Source organism: Onychomys torridus, chromosome 1 (assembly GCF_903995425.1).
Source record: "Onychomys torridus chromosome 1, mOncTor1.1, whole genome shotgun sequence".
NCBI classification, from domain to species: domain Eukaryota; kingdom Metazoa; phylum Chordata; class Mammalia; order Rodentia; family Cricetidae; genus Onychomys; species Onychomys torridus.
In genome coordinates this window covers 167,583,576-167,600,373 of record NC_050443.1, presented here as the reverse complement: position 1 = coordinate 167,600,373, position 16,798 = coordinate 167,583,576, and positions in this window count along the sequence as shown.

The following is a 16,798-nucleotide window of genomic DNA, read 5'->3' as shown; positions in this document are numbered from 1 at the left end:
ACTCATCACGGCAGGAACATTTTTGTAGCGGATCCTGCAACCAACCACTAGAGTAAAGCAAAGAATTCCTTTGGATCAGTGACAGCAGAGATTCCCACTACAATGAAATTGGTTCTGAGATTCTACAATTGCCACACACTAAGGAAAAGTTCATGAACCATTTTCCCTTCTTCTTCCCTCCATTCTTTCCTCCCTATTGTTCATCCTGTCATAAACATTAAGTGATGATCTTGCATGTATGTGGCCCTGATAGGTCAATGGTGACCAATATTAGTACAATTTCTGTGCCTAAGGACTGTGTAGTTTGGTCAGAAAAATCATATCATGCAATCAAACAATGAATGTCCAGTAATCATATGTTTATATTATTTTACACCCTGACCACATTTCCCTCTCCAAATGAGGACCAAGGGTCTTTTAAATATATAAAATAGAGTAAAGAAACCTCAGTGGGATCAGAGCTGTTCCCTTATCATAATTAAACACCATTCTAAATTTCAAATATAGCAGAGACCTCTCAGGACTGACTGGTAGAAAGAAGGCAATTTGATATCTGTAGCAATTATATAGGTCCATCTATTTGAGACCTTGACAATTTTTTGACCTGATGATTAAGGCAATTTTAAGCACAATTTGTTTTGGTTTGGGTGGTACGGATTTTGGGGTCTAGGATGTTGAACTTTGATAATTTTGAAATGCCATGTAGACCCTGATGGTGCAGAGACAGGTACAACCCTTTGCCACTCTGATCCATGCCTGTCACAGCAATCCCAGGTGATACGACTCGACACCAATTAGTTGGTGTGCTCAAAAGCCATCCCTTCCTCTTTTGCCGTAACCATAGAGTGTCATGGACCTCTTGAAACATGACAAGTGGCATATAAGCCACTGCCTTCATTAATGCACTTCAGTGCTGACAGGCGGTGAGTTACAGGAAGATGTTGCAAAAGCAGAAGACACGATCAGCCACAAACACAGCATTGGGGTGGGTTAAATTTCCTGATGTCTGGACAGGATGAAATAACTGTGAGATTTTAAAATGATTACTGTCCCAAAGCACAAACTCACAAGGTGCTTATAAACATCTTATACATCTCAGGAGACTTTTTGGACTAGAAAGAGCTAAGACACTTTCCAGAAGATTCCCCAGGATGAACTTTAACTTGTACAAAGTAGACTGAGAGTAAAGTGACCTATAGAAATCTGAAAGTTTGCAGCTTTAGGACATTATTAAAAATTGAGAACATCTCAAAACAAACAACACTTAAACAATAACCTAAGACTGACTTTGACAGTCATTGTTTTACAATGATGGTTTATTAAGTTTATTAAGTTCCATTTGTTAAATCATTGCTGTCAGTGTATAAATATGTGACCTGGTAGCGTGAAACATACTGTTTCATCCTGAACCTCACCACCTGAGCCTACCTAAGTCACAACCTCTCTGTGCTTTGTCTCAACGTAAGAGTCATTGGCTGGCTTCAATTTCTATAATTTCAATTTCAATTTTCTTGGCTTAAAAATCTTCAATTTATGCCTCCCTGTGCATATTTCTCACTATGAAATTATGTCTTGTTGTTGTATTGGTTCCTTTTTTGTAGTACAACATCTACTCTGAAATCTCATGAAATTTTAAGCAGAAAATATGTATGTGTGTATGTATGTATGTATACTTGTATGCATGCATGCATGCATGTATTTGAAAGACAGTGGCTTATTCTACAGGATATATCTGAGTGGAAAAATCGAGGTGTAGAAAAGTATGTATGACTGACTCTCTTCATTTAATAGTTATGTTTACATATGATCTTGTTCATGGAACAGCCAAGGATACCAACACTCAAATAATAAAAACCTTAACTGTTTCATTTATATAGTTATGAATTTGGGACTTATTACAAGAAGCATAGATAGACATGTATTTATGATATGAATATCTTTAGGTGAGTAGCAAGCAGTAATGGTATTTCAGAGGTCCTCCAAAAAGCTTGCCATTTTGCATGGTCTGGTACCAGCTAAGAGAGTTAAAGATGATGAGAAATATATTGAGGCAAAGCAGAGCTAAAAGTAAAAAATGTAAAAATGGAGCCAACATAAATGTCCAAGGCCCCAACACATTCTGAAGATGCCACTGAAATCTCAGAGACTAAACACAAAAGGGTAATGAAATGAAATACATTTTAGTCTAAAGCAGTGTTGATTAAAATAGAAATAGACTAGTTAATAGTTAGCCCTCCTCAATCTGTCAATAAATACGGAATGTCCATTGTTTATCCTATCCAGCCAAAGTAATGGCATTTACCTGAAGTTAGATGACAGTAATGCTCCAAATCTTAAATGCAAACTTAAAAAAACACTTGCCTGAAGGAACAGCAACTCTACCATCTCATTCCATCAGTAATTCCTAATTGTGTCTTTTGGGACATCAATACAATAAGCTGTCCAGTGAAGAAAGAATTTTTTTGTCAATCAAGCTTGGCAAATGTAACTAATTTTATTCCCTCTTCCCCTCTACCCCAAGAGACTCAGAATATGGGGACAGTAGAGAAAAATCCTGAGAACTTATAAAGAAAGAGCCTTTACTAACTCAGAATTTATCAAGCCTGTTTGATTATCGTTTTTTAGAAATTCCCATGTCACATAGGAAATACCATACTCTCTAGTATCAAATGTTCTCTTCATTTGCACACTGTCAATGCTTAATTCTGTTCCTACTGTACCTGCTACCCTGTAGATAACAACTTTTAGACCCAGGGCTCCTTGATGTACTTCATCTCTTCATGCATTTTGAATTTTGTTGTATTCACAAACTGAGACATATTTTAAAAGCATTAACTATAGGCCCTAAATTTTATCTGGTTCATTGAGTAGAAAATTCAATATCAAATTCTTTTCAGGAATTGACAAACTTAATCCTCAAAACAAAGGTAAGCATTGTTCCAATTTGTGAAAAAGGGTCCTGAAGGATTGAAGTTGCTTTACCTAAAACAGCAGTGAATAATTTGAAGAGTTTAGATCAAGGAGTGCTGGCCTCACACTATAACCACTATCTAGGGTTCATCTCAGAGGCAACCAATGGAGGGTAATTATTATAATTTTCAAGAAATAAATTGAGTCCCAACACTGCTTTACTTTTAAAGTTTTAAACACGTTATTAACTTACACTGTTATGTATTCAATTGGTCTTTTCTTCTCTTCCCATCAGTATCCAAATACCTATAACCCAAAGGATGGCTTACAAAAACATGCAGAACTCCAGTGTCTGTGTGAGGAATCAACACCATCTGCAGATGGGTTGCATCTGATATGTTCACTATAATTGCCCTGTTGCTTCATTTTGTCTCATCAGGTTTCATTCCACTTTTATTACCGTCTTGTGCATATGCTGCATGAATTTAGGGTGTCAAGATAAAAACATATTGCATGTTAGTACTTCCAATGCTTCTCAGTGTCACAGACCTTTTTTCTCTAGCTCCATCATTATAAAATATCATTATGAAAATGAGCTGGAATGGAGTTCTAGTAACAAACATGCTTTCTTTACCTAGGAGCTCTCACACTAGCTGGCCAGTTAGCATACTGTGTGCCATGCTGTGGGAAATTTGTCAAGAGCCCAGTTTGTTATCTACAGATAAGTAAAAGGTGGTTAATGTAAATTACATTTCTGAAATTCATTTCGCTTAGCACAGTTCAGTAATGGCCTTGAGACCGAGCTAAAGATTGCTATGAGGGTGAGTAACATAGTAGCACTTTCCATTTGTCTGAGCATCCTTCTCCAGAGAGCACTTTGATGTTGTCCTATTTACTCCTCCTCATTACACTTCTTTGCTTGCCCTAATGTGTTAAGTACAAGAGAATCAAAACCAGAGCAACCATTAGTAGCAGTTCCCCAGAGCTAGTAGCTTAAACTGTGTTAAGAGAGAATTTAACCCCAGCTCACATAGACTGCTTTGCCTGTGTAACTAGAAAGGCCTCATTTCAATGGTAGCCAATCATATCAGGAGCTAACTTGGTTCACCTGGAAGGTGGGAGAGTTGGTGGTTACACAACTCATCTGTTTTAGTGATTGCGATGACCAAGCCAATGCCCAGATTTAAGGTTTATCTAGTAAGCATGACATTTTAAAAACAACATATATATTTCATTAACAGTTAAAACAATGTGAAAATTTCATCATAGAGTTATTTAAAGCACAGATATCCAAAAAGAAAAAGGCATCACAATCACAACAATGTTGTTGTGCATTTTGTTTATTTTTATTGTTATACATTTTCATACAGAGTGGTAGGTTTTATACTGACTTTCCTGATCAATGTAGTTGGACTATATTTATTTCCTACCTTTTTCTCCGGTACCTCCCTCCCCTTGACATACCTCCCTCTTCTCCACAACTGCCGCTCTTCTTTTTCCATGTCATCAAAATCTTTTCTTGATATTAGTATTTATACAGAAAGTATTTTTGTAAAGATTCATCTTCCTTACAATAGCTATTTACATTTCTCTATATACACTATACGTAACTTTGCTCAGTGGTAACCATTGTTTAAATTGTAGCTGTATGATATTTGTAGGGGAGGCATTATGAGTGGGTAGGAGCATGAGTATTTGAAGGTGTGTGAACGCAAGAGGTCAGCTTTGTGGTCCTCAGGAGCCATGTCCCCCCCGCCCCCCCGTTTTTTGAGACAGTTTTTCTCATTGGTTGACATGAGCTTAATAATTAGTTTAGGCTAGTGGGCCAGCAAGCTCTATAGATATTAAAAGCCTGTTTCATCACACCACACACCACGTGTATTGTGTGGGTGCTTAAATTCTAGCATAAGTTTTCATGTATGTTGTAATTGGACATTTCCCTCCCTTTTGCCTGTTCCCAAAATATTGGCAGTGGTTTCCCAAATAATTGACACAGAGGCTTAATATTACTTATAAATGTTCAGCTGATAGCTCAGACTTATTACTAGCTAACTCTTACATTTAAATTAACCCATAATTCTTATCTATGTTTAGCCATGTGGATTGGTACTTTTTTTTTCAGTACAACAGTCTCCTCTTACTTCCTCTGTGTCTGGCTGGTGACTCCAGACTCCACCCTTCTCCATCCCTTCCTTCTTAGTTTGATTGTACCACCTATACTTCCTCCCTAGCTACTGGCCAATGGGTGTTTTATTAAACCAATTTTAGTGACAAATCTTTACAGTGTACAAGAGGATTATTCCCTAGCAGTATATATGACAGGTACTTTATTAACTGAGCCATCTCCCCAGGCCTTGTATGATATTTTCTTATGAATACTTTTTACAAGCATTATTTGTTCTCCATGGCTTTAATATCTATCAGTGTCATGGCTATATCTACTAAAAGGTATATGAAGCATAGTTTATTTCTTAGTTAAGATAAATTTGAATGTGTATATTTGAAATGAATACAGTATCTGTATAGCACTCCTCATTGAAGTGACCAAATTCTGTCAAAATCCAACTTAGAAAGAAGAGTTTATTTTTGTTCACAGTTCAGAGGAATTCAGCCCATTGTGAAAAAGACACTCAAAGTCCAAAATCTCTTCTCAGATCAAGGCCCTCTCCTAGCTGTTAACCCTCAGAAAAGCAAACATATGTTAAATAATTGCAATATACAATGACACAGAAGAAACATTTCCAGTGAAGACAAAGCAGAATGAAGTAGAGGATGAAATGGTAGGATCAGAGCAAGATGGAAACCCAGTAGGACAAATAACAAATCTGCAGATCCATGTCAGACATCTACAGCTTGTGATAGCATCTTCTAGGCTCCTAAGTTCATGAGTGGCCCTGCCCTCCTGGTGAGCTCTCTCTTGGGCCACTCCAATCCATACCTGCAGGTTTCTCAGGAGACATCCCATAGTTCTGGAACATCAAACATTGGATGTCTGTTGCAACCTAGACTTCACCTCACAGCTCTGGCCTCTTTCAGGCACTACTCCCTTGTACACATTGCCTGGCTTCAGTGGCCTTTGAAGATCATAGTCCAAAGCTCCATAAGCACCTTTGTAGTTAAGAGTTTTCCTGCCTGGCCCAGTCAGGACAAATCTCTCTCACCCGCCAGTCCCATAGTCGCTCAGACCCAACCAAGAAAGCACACAGAAACTTACATTGTTTACAAACTGTATGGCCATGGCAGGCTGCTTGTTATCTACCTTTTCTATCTTAAATTAACCCATTTCTGTTAGTCTATACTTTGCCACATGGCTTGTGGCTTACCAGTGTCTTTACATGTTGCTTTCCATGGCAGCGGCTGGCAGTGTCTCTCTCTAGTCTTCTGCTTCCCAGAATTCTCTACTCTCTTGTCCCGCCTATACTTCCTGCCTGGCCACTGGCCAATCTGAACTTTATTTACACAGAGCGATATCCACAGCACTCCATATGTATTTTGCTTCTAGCTGAAGATTTAGTATGGCTCCCTTCTATCACACAGATAGTGAATTCTGTTTATCTTGACATCAAAAACTTGACAAATACTTCCCTGGGCAGCTGTTTTTATGAAGGCAACCTTTTCAATTGCATTATCATTCCAGGCTCTCTCTTTTCTAGTGAATTCTTATTTTGATGAGCTAAGTGTAACCTTCAATGTGTGGGACTTTACCCTCAAGGCAGCTGACTGGGTAGCTGAGAAAGGGGAACAACATTATCCAGCTTTCTTCCTCTTTTTTCCTTTCTTAGAGTCTAGAACTCCAGCCCATGTGATGGTGATATACTCAGGGTGGGTTTTCCTTCCATTAAATCTCCTGGAAATGTCCTCACACAGTTATGCTTCAATAATGTCCTGGATGTTTCTTAATTCAATCGACTTAACCATTGAAATAAACCATTTCATTAACCATACTATTCACCTCGATCAAATCACTTATTACACCCTTGTCAATATACCTTATTGTTCTTCCATGTGTCCGCATCATTTTGGACTTCCTTAAATCAAAACAAAAACTGAAAGGAACTATTTCTGTCAACTCAAAGCAGGTTTTATGTCCAGTCCTGAAAATACAAACTTGTTACTGTATGTAACTTACTTCAGTAGCTTTTGCGGCTTGATGACTACGGAACCATGGGGTCTTTGCTCCCTCTCATTACTCTTGGCCTCCCTGGTCTTGTTTCTAAGAGACTGAAGGCCCAGGGCAGCTAACATGCGATTACACTTCCTCATGCTTGTATGGTTTAATCATCGCCTTTATAGTCTGAAGCTTGCTTATCAACTTTCCTTTTGAAAAGTATGCACAGACAACATTTCTTCCTATTTATCTTTTAGCATAAGTAAGGTTGCTTATCCTAAAAGAAAATTTAGAAATGTGGGATTTTTTTTAATGCCTAATTTCACCAAGTTTTACTTTGTTAGTACACTCATCTGTGTCTCTGTGCACAAATTTTACCTAGGTACTGCCTTTGTTACCTTGTACCATGATCCTGCATAAACTGAGTTAATACATATTTTTGTCTTTCCTGTTAGTCTTTCTACATTAGTCTTCCCCACACTGGAAATTTATAATCCACTGATTGTTAGAATGAACTAGTTTAATTGTTATGAGTCTTACAAATTTGCATGGTATTTTATTAAAATACAAAATACAGACATTGTTTCAGGCCCTTAGAAGATTGCCTCTGCTGTCTCCTGAGTTGATGCTATTTTCCCCTATTTGCATCTTATTAAACTACATTTCCACCTTCACTCAGCTGTTCTTCTTTCATGCTCCTTCTGCCTTCCAACACAACTTGGAATTCCCTCTGACAAGCATTTGATTTGATTTTCCCCTTGTTACAAAGCACCTTCTAATCTGTCAGAAAAGCTAACACCTTACATTGCTTACTCCATGAGCTGAAGCCCAGAGAGGCATCAGTGATTGTCAAACACATCAGAAGCCATGTAAAGATGGGCCCAAAGGGCCTTAATTCAGAGAGAGGGAGAAGCAAAGAGGGAGAGAGAGAAGACAGGTGCACCTTCTTCGTGCAGGAGGGCAAGAGTGATGATAAAGGGAAGTAGAAGGGCAGCTTTGGTTTCTAGGAGAAACATTCTGCAGTGAGAAATGCCTAGGAATGAAATTGACTCCCATGATGGATTATTACACGTTGATAAGGGAGACCTGCAAACGGCATCGGTTAAACACCACTATCCATTCAGTGCATTAATGAGACAGCTTTCAGAATTCACTTGTATAAAAAGAGCTATCAATAAAGGGAGAAGTCCAGAGGTACTGTGGCAGATTAGAGCAGGATGAATGTCTGCCAGGGGGATGGATATTTTTCATGCTGTTCCTCATTTTCTTGCACGCCACCATCAAAAACCTCAGCGCCCAGAAGTATAAGAACTCCAACCTCAGGCTTATAATAGCTACATGATAATTTTATACTAAATGTGAAAATACCAGTGGATCATTAATTCTCGTTAGCTCTCAAAGCTAACTTGACATTCTGGTGACACAGAATCCACAAAGCCTTAAGAGCTAAAGCATTTATTGTTCAATTAGATAGCCAAAAACTATTCTGTATTTGATTGGACACCTTCTTAAATTAATACATCATACTGTTAGACAATAGAACTCATATATTGTTTTTTCCTTAATTTGTACATTCTTAACTACATATTTTATAAGGATTTAAGGCAGTGATCAGACTGTTACTAGAAAAACTTACTAGTATCCTAAATGGAATGCTTGACCAGATTTCAGGTCCCCAGAAAAAGCCAGATGCAGTATCCTTGGTTCTTGGTCTGTAATCCCAGTGTGCTTCTATTGGATGATGGAGGCAGAGACAGAAGTGCTGGAAGCTGACTGGTCAGCTACTAGTGTACCTAGAGATGAACAAGAGAGACCCTGTCTCAAATAAAGAGAAAAACATGGAGTGTCTCAGGCAACTGTCTCATGACCTTCACATGCAGGCCATAGCACATGCATCACATAGCAGCAGCACCTCCAGAACTTGGGGTCATCAATGAATAATCACAAAATAATCACAAAGCATGGAGCTATTTGTAAAAAAGTCAAAATTTTTATCTGCTCTCAATTCACCTATTTATCCACTTCATTTTATCTTCCTTGTTAAGAATCTACCTGTAGATAATTTAAGTCACAAGGCATCCATGGTGGGAGACACAAGCCATGTACACAGTGGGAGAGAAGACATGATAAACAAAAGAAGGCTAAGTTGCAGATATCAAGCACCTATCTACAAATCACATCTAAAGATTGTGGAGTGACTTTCATTCTTACAATCACTACCCACTCAATAACTTGATTGAAGATAAAGCCTACTGTTTTATCTTTCCACAAAAGGAGTGCATAATGGATCATGACTAATAGACACTGCTGTTTAGAATTCCAATATTCAGTCCCTGAGATTCTTACTAATCTCTCAACAGTCCCTATCCCTGTTCTATATGTTCCAATCATTTTCTATAATACAAAAGAATATGAAAGACAAAACATTAAATTTCTAAACAAGGTCATATATTTTGAAAAAACGGTTATTATGATGAGATCTAACTTTTTTCAACAGTAATACTAAAAGCTGGCTGAAAATGAAGTAGTAACTGCATTCTAAATGTTTGTCCTTATACCCCCAGGTAAGAGTGATTCTCATCCATCAACAAATAAGCTTCTTTCTACAGCAGAGAGCTATCCATTGAAATGCACAACTGGTCAAAATGCAGAAAACTACTGTCTATGAAGTGCCCAGCCCCAGTTGATACAGCTACAACATAAGCCCTATGCCTAAGACTCAAGGAACATCATGATGAATGAAATGGAAAGATTATAGGAGACAGAAGAATAAGACTATCTGCTGTGAGTAAAGTCTGAATACTGAAGCTGTATCCATGAAATCTCAAAAATATGCTTGCCTAAAGAAGACTAGAAAAATGACACCAGAAGACATGCAACACAGGAAACATCTCACAAGGTGCCAATCCTAGATGAAGAGCTGTAGGCAATTGTTGCTGTTGAAGGGGAAAGATTCAGTCTATTCTAAGAGGAGTTTCGTTGTATGTTATCCATTTCCAAGTGGTCAGTCCTAAATACTCACACATTCAAGACACACTAAATGGACTCAGAAAGTTGTCTACATATTTTTAAAAAGGTTGTCATAAATTTGAGTAAGAGTGAGGAAGACAGAAGAAGTTGGGAGGGTACAGGGAAGAATAGAAATTATAAAAATACATTATTCACATATGAAATTGTCAAAAGAATTAAATTTAAACAAATGAAGCAATGCTTCTAAGATTCTGAAGGGAGACTTATCTATTACATAGACCATCATATTTGGTGATATCACCAATCAAAAGCCTCATGATTCTCTGTCACACATAATTCTTGGGAAATGGCCAAAAGACATAGGCAAGACCAAAGACATGAAGAAAAGTGCCAGTAGGTCATGTTCAAAGTTCAAAGTACACCAAGCCCAGAAGAGGTAAAGGATGGAGGGGAGCAGAGGGCTCTTTCAAAGGAAAGTACAAGTTATCTCAATGACTATAAAAACAATGTTGCTGTATAGGATTCTGCATTTCCTTTTGTTGATATTAGATGGGATGTGAAAACTAAATAAACTTTTATACAAAGGCCATTAACTCAATAATGATGCCTGTAAGAAGCATAATCATAATACTCTTCTCTGGAAGATGCCTAAGTAGTCATTGACTTTAACTATGTACATATAAACATAAATGGTGTATGCATGTACAAAAAACATGCTTTGGTAAATAAAATTTAGCCAAAATTATATTACAACTAATATAATTATAATTCTGTAATTGTAGAAAGAACAGAGGTATACAGGAAGAGCAGAGGTAGAAAGCAAGAGTGATAAGTCCTTGTTTATCACTCTGTGATCTAGTGCAATTACCATAAATCCACAGCTGCTAGTAGGAGCACTCATTCTGCCTTTCTTTCTTAATGGTCCCTGAGCTCTAAAGTGGGATATTTACATTATATGTTATGTGTACACACACACACACACACACACACACACACACATTCACACACAAGAGAGAGAGAGGCGTGGTAGATAGATAGATAGATAGATAGATAGATAGATAGATAGATATAAAAATACACAATTTATGCCTGAATGCACACTCTATGTCCAAACAGTTACAGTCACTTATTCTTAACCTATTGTACTGGTCTGAGACTCTGAATTATCCATTACACACTCAAATAAGAAGTTTCTGTGACCAAGATTTAAAGTAGCACAAATCTATGAATAAACATCCACCAATCAATTCTTTTTCCTAAGAGAGAGAGAGAGAGAGAGAGACACTTTCTATTCATTTTACATATCAACCACAGATTCCCTTGTCCTCCCTCCTCCCACTCCCCAGCCTTCTCCCCCAACCCACACCCCATTCCCACCTCCTCCAAGGCAAGGTCTTCCAAGGGGAGTCAGTAGAGCCTGGTATGTTCAGTTGAGTCAGGTCCAAGCCCTTCCACCTTGCACCAAGGCTGCACAAGGTATCCCACCATTGGCACTGGGCTCCAGAAAGCTGGCTCATGCACCAGGGACAGGTCCCAATTTCACTGCCTGGGGGCCCCCTAAACAGTTCAAGCTAAACAACTGTCTCACTTATCTAGAGGATCTAGTCCAGTACCATTGGAGCTCCTTAGATATTCGTCCACAGTTCATGTGTTTCCTCTAGTTTGGCTGGCCATCTCTGTACATTTTCCCATCATGATCTCAATGTCCCTTACTCATAGAATCCCTCCTCTATCTCATTGACTGGACACCGGGAGCTGGGCCTGGCACCTGGCTGTGGATCTCTGCATCTGCTTCCATCAGTCACTGGATGAGGGCTCTATGATAACAGGATATTCACTGATCTGATTGCTAGGGTAAGCCAGATCAGGCACCCTCTCAACTATTACCAGTAGTCTAAGGTGAGGTCATCCTTGTGGATTCCTAGGAACTTCCCTAGCACTATGTTTCTTCCTATTCCCATGATGTCTTCATTTATCATGGTATCTCTTTCCTTGCTCTCCCACTCTGTCCCTGTTCCAACTCGAACCTCCTGTTCCCCTATGTCCTCATCCCCCATCCCTTGCCCTCCATTACCCCCTTCATCTTCTTCACTTTCACTTGTTTTTCTCAATGATTAAAGCATTGAGATACCAGAAAACAGATTTCCCCCACTTCCCCCCCAAAACATTCAATAATAAACTCTTGTTTCCAGAAACTGCTTACAAAATTACTCAACCAAAGATGGAATTCTTTAGTGGATTATTTTTTCTATCACCCTACAAAGAGAACACATGTTTCCTGTGGGAGTCCCTAGATAGAAGTAATAATTAAATATTGTGCAATTAAAATATTCTCCTATAGGCTTTTCATGGGTGCATTGGCATAATGTATATTTGTGGACAGAGCTTTCCCAGACTCAGAAGAGAATGTGTTATCATGTTAATGAGCGTCATTTTTCAGTATGACATGTATGAGGAGTTCAGCCCAAACAACATGCCTAACACTGTTTAAGAAGCACTTTGAGGCCAGTGAGATGGCTTGTTAGGCAAAGGTGCCTAGTGCCAAGCCTGAATTTGATCTCTGGTTCCATAATGTGGAAGGAAGGAGAGAACTGACTCCAACAATTTGTCCTGATATCCTCATGTGTGCTTTGGCATTTACACACACACACACACACACACACACACACACACACACACACACATACACACACCCACACACACACACAGAGAGAGAGAGAGAGAGAGAGAGAGAGAGAGAGAGAGAGAGAGAGAGAGAGAGTTGCAAGAGTGCATACACACAGAGAGAATAAAATTAAAAAAATACTCACGAGACGTAAAAAGCATGAAATCTGGATTCAGATACTCAGGCTTCAGTGCTGGCACTATTGCCAACGTAGATGTGGTTGGTATTGTATTCCCTAATCCAAGAATAGAATAATATTGTCAAGGGCCTTCATAGAATTGCTCTTGTATTACTGTTCTGTAAGAAAAGACTTAAATTGATGCAGACGTATAACAGTTTATATCTATCTACCCCTCTACCTATGCCTATGTATTCTTCAGTTAATCACTAAATTTCTGTTACTTCATCCTAAAGCTTAAATTATTTTAATTGCACCCATAGAGTGTAGCAATGACTTCTGAGAGAGTATACTCACACAGAACTGTGCACAGTGCCAGGAACATCTGTTCCCACTCTCAGCAAATGCCTATTATTATTATTCACATAACCTTTTGTCCTCAGGGAAATTATCTTATATGAATAAAGAATAATAATAAATGTGTACAAGAGACATTTATTGCCAGTTTTAGTTTTCAAAACATACAGCACATAGTAGGCACAATAAATAAAATTTCAAACACATGAATAATGTTTCTTTTGTCTTTGTCATCCTCTTTAACTATTATGTTGAATGTTGGGCTAGTATTTTAAAAGTGAAAATATATGCAAATTCAGGGGTGTGTTTTGTTTATCAACCATCACTGCAAATTATTTGTAAGTTGACTCTTTTTAAAATGTGGTTTTTTTCTTAGCAGGTGATATGTAGTTGTAATATTTTCAACCACTGGAATTTTTAGATTGATGATTTTTCAATTAATGTTTTTATTAAAAATATATTATCACTTAAAACAAAAAAAAATTACACTGAATGCATGCTATATTTTTTTAGTGGTGATAAAATTCACAGAAAGATTTCTTTTCCTGGGTCTCACCAGTAGGTGGATTATTTTCACACACATCTAACCACTAAAGTGTCACTTGTTTCTAAATAAATTCTAAGTTTACATTTTGAAGAGAATATGCCCATCTATCATTCTTTTGAGAGTTGTGTAGGAAGATGCAAAAGTCAGCAAGATCCACCCCTGGCAGCCATGATTTAGAACACATTGCAACAATCAAATTTGACACTGTTAACAATCTATATGGCTCAGCCCAGAATTCAGATACACTGACAGGTTAAGACCCAACGGTGCATAAACACCGCGAGACGCTCGGGAGACTCAGTGAAGCTCCTTTGCACAGCATTTCAGCCTCAGTCTGCAACCTAGCTCCCTGTTAGGATAATCTCTTTCGCAGGCTTTCAACTTTGCTTCATTTTTTACCGTGCAAGACCAAGTCAGGAGTTAAAAGGATTTAAATTGATCAATGTGTCTGTATAGTTGTACATATTGATGCTTACACTTTTCTTCTGCCAAAACAACTCTAGTGAAAATCCCAATGATGTAGATCTTATTAAATTATGTTTCAGATGCTACTTTTGATTCATAGATAAAAAGTTACCGAATGAATCTTCTGCAGTGTCTATTGAACTTCTCTGTGTATTAGAATAAACTATAGAGCACAAAAGTTCTGATAGTGGAGGTGAACTCCATTCCTACTACATCATGGAGTGGAAAGTGGTCATGTATTTTTTCAGAAGGGCCCTTTCAAGCAGTTCCAATGGTCTACCAACTTTAAGACTGAAATGACATGGACCAAAGACTGACCCATGGATGAACAGCTTCACCCAGCAGCTTGTGAGAGATACTAAGTCCTAGATTGTTTCCTAGACACACTGTTTCTGAATGTCATCCAAACTATTATTTTCCAAGCTTTAATATCTTTGCATAAGCTAAAGTTTCTTATCAAAACACTCATTCTAATTCAGTTGTCTAGTTATGTGGCCTCAGACTCTGAACTTCTAACAAGCTGTCAAGGTCTCTCCATGTTGCTGGCCTGAAGATTATTCCTTCAGTAACAATAATCTTTCTATGTGTTGGGAGTCATCCTTCTCAGGGAGGGGTACAGGAGGATTATATTAATTACTATGCTCACACTCATCCATTTAGTAATGATAAAATGCTGTTATGTCAGTTGCTACATAACAGTCCAAGAGCTTTCTCTGAGATCTCAATGAGAAAATACTGATAACTCAGATTTAAAATAATACATTGAGGCTGGGAGGAGTGAAGAGTTTGACTCAAAGATTAGTACCTATGTCTTATTTCAGAGGCGGGATTCCCAGCTATATCTAGTCTTCTCAGACTTGATGGTGATTGTGAATTAATTGTTATTATCATTACATGCAAAACATATGAGTTTTTCTGATTCAAAATGGAAACCAGGGGATTGAAGAGTATATAATAATGGACAGGGGAACCCGTGGCTGATATGTAAAATTAAATTAAATTAAAAAATAAAATCTAGAATATATAAAAAAATAATAATCTCAAGAGGCAGACAGTTCCTTCTTAAATGGCAACGTGAGAGCAACAACATAGTTCTGTACTGAGATCCTCAATGAATGTGCCACATCAAACCAAGATTTCTACCTGGAGACACTCTATTAATTCTGCTGTTAAACTGTTAACTCTCCGTACTTACAGTAACAAAGTATACTGCTGAAAATATTTTATCAAAGCATGAGCTTCTTAAATAGTTTGATAAATGAGAAAACATTTTTGCAGTACTTCTACCCTAGAACACACAAAACAAATATAATATACAGCACATCTATTTGAGCTCCTTTTAGAAGAGACAAATAGAAACTCATGAAGAAGAAAAATAGCAACACAGAGTGGCATATACTAGGTATCAATGAACAATAAAGACAACATTCATAACCATAGTGATATAATCAACTTTCTGCCATCAAAGAACTGGAAACTAATACCCATGCAAGGATGACAGTATTAAGACCAGCCAGGAATAACAACTAGCAGAGAGTTAAGGTCAGCAACTAACAAGGCACAATTCAAAGATGGACAAACAGGGCACTTAACTATCCCTAACCTGTAGGCAGCATGTGAATATTACATGCCCATTTCCCTGGCTGAGGCTTCCATCAGCTCACCCCAAGAGAGCCCAGAGGACTAAACAATCTCACAGCAATCACATCAGCCTTGGTCAAGTGTTGCCATGCTCATATAAAAGCCCAAGACAAGAAGCGTCATGACTTCATTTCTCTCTCAGAAACCCCTCCCACTCATGGATTTCTCTATTTTGTCCTTAATTTTTCACTTTTTCCTCAATGCTCACTTTCTGTAACACTTTTTTTTTTTTCTGAGACAGAGTTTCTCTGTGTAGCTTTGTGCCTTTCCTTTAACTCACTCTGTAGCCCAGGCTAGCCTTGAACTCACAGAGATCTGCCTGGCTCTGCCTCCCGAGTGCTGGGATTAAAGGCGTGTACCATCACCACTCGGACTCTGTAACACTTCTTAATAAAGCCCACTTTTGCTTTGCATACTCACATGAGTGTCCACATGTTTAATTTACTACTATGAGACAATACCTCCGGACCACTGTTGCAAGTCAGTGTTTGGTTACTGTGAGTGCACCCAGGTCATTAGGTCAAACAGAACTGGGCCAATGATATTTCTATGGCACCCAAAAATTTTGCATCGCTCATTTGCTATGTATGCACTAGACAAAAACCCTCACCTCCTAGGGAAGAGCAGAAAACCCATTCATGTTGAGGATCATTCAGTGAGACAGATAAGATTATTGCTGTTGAGAATGGCCAAGAATTTCCTTGTATCCACTCTTCCCTCTAACAATACAGCAGAGTCCAGTTGACACCAATAAAAGCATGGGGAACCCTGCCTGTACTTTCTACCACTTAAGTAGAAATCAGAGGGGTTTTTTTTGCCAGTATGGAAGACACAGTTACAATGATGTAGTCTCACTCCTGATATTTGAAGCACATAAAGTTTACATAAGAGAGGCAGAGGAACTAAGTAATGATTACATGAAGTTTACCATTGGGTCATTAGGACCAGAATTATCCTAAAAGTAAAAAAAAAAAAGGAAGGAAAACAAACCTATAAAGTACTTTCCCTCCATGAGCA